This window comes from Sinocyclocheilus rhinocerous, unplaced genomic scaffold (genome assembly GCF_001515625.1).
Source record: "Sinocyclocheilus rhinocerous isolate Xijiao unplaced genomic scaffold, SAMN03320098_v1.1 scaffold348, whole genome shotgun sequence".
In the NCBI taxonomy this organism is placed as follows: domain Eukaryota; kingdom Metazoa; phylum Chordata; class Actinopteri; order Cypriniformes; family Cyprinidae; genus Sinocyclocheilus; species Sinocyclocheilus rhinocerous.
In genome coordinates this window covers 911519-912668 of record NW_015635025.1, presented here as the reverse complement: position 1 = coordinate 912668, position 1150 = coordinate 911519, and positions in this window count along the sequence as shown.

The following is a 1150-nucleotide window of genomic DNA, read 5'->3' as shown; positions in this document are numbered from 1 at the left end:
GTGAAATATGCAGACACTATGAGTGAGTGATTTCAAATTAATTTTGAATCAGTATTTTTGTCTTGTTTTTCAGTAAAAGAGACATTTTAAGTCCTTACAACAATAGAAATTAACTTGAGAAACAACCGAATAAGAGCTGTTTTCTGAAAATATGTAGGCTGTAGGCTTTTTTTAATGAAAGTTACAAAAAGAGTATTCACTGAACTGGACAGCGAGATTTCGTCACATGGAGAGTTTAGGCTGAAGGCTCTGTTGACGCCACTGAAAAGATCTTTTTCTGAGCTTTCTGCATATGCAGAGGGTGTGGGTACATGACTTCTGTACAGATTTGCAGTCTGGAGGAGTCGACACTAGTTGACGTACATCAGTCTGCAGATTCTGACCAGACCAGACTTTGAGTCCATCCAGTCGGAGGATCAAACGTGTGTCAGGATTATGTTCAGTTTAGCCCTGAATGTCAGTGGAAACCTTGTCAACTAGTTGCGCCCCAGAGACAGATCCCTTGCGAAGACCTCATCACCTCGACGACCATCGGCACACGAAGACGAACTATATGTTTATACGTGAAATTCCGGAGGGGACGTCGGAAGGCGTTACGTGGGCACATAATGACGTGTGCCATTAATCAAACTATGTACTATAACATGTAAAGTGGGAACATGAAAGGAATATTCTAAAAGCAACTCATGTAAACAATGTAAACACCTTAATCACATTATTAGCGTCATGTAGGACATTTCGCCGCATTTTGCGACAGGATACACACACGGCAGTGCTCAGCCGTTTGACAGCAAATAAAGAGCTTCAACACCGCCATCGTCTGTATGCACGTACAAATAATTAACTGCACTTGAAGCCTTCATAAAATTACAAATGAAACACCCAAAACTGTACATGGCATGATCCTGCATATTTAAAGAGACAGTTCACCCAAACATGAAAATTCTGTCATCATTTACTCATCCTCATGTCATTCCAAACCTATGATTTTGTGTTTAGTTACTAACATTCTTCAAAAATATCTTACTGTGTCCAGCAGAAGAATGAAGTCATACAGGTTTGGAAGAACATGACGACAGAATTTTCATGTCTGAGTGAACAGTCCCTTTAAGTTTTATTTTAATTCACTCCAACCATTGCACTGAATAAT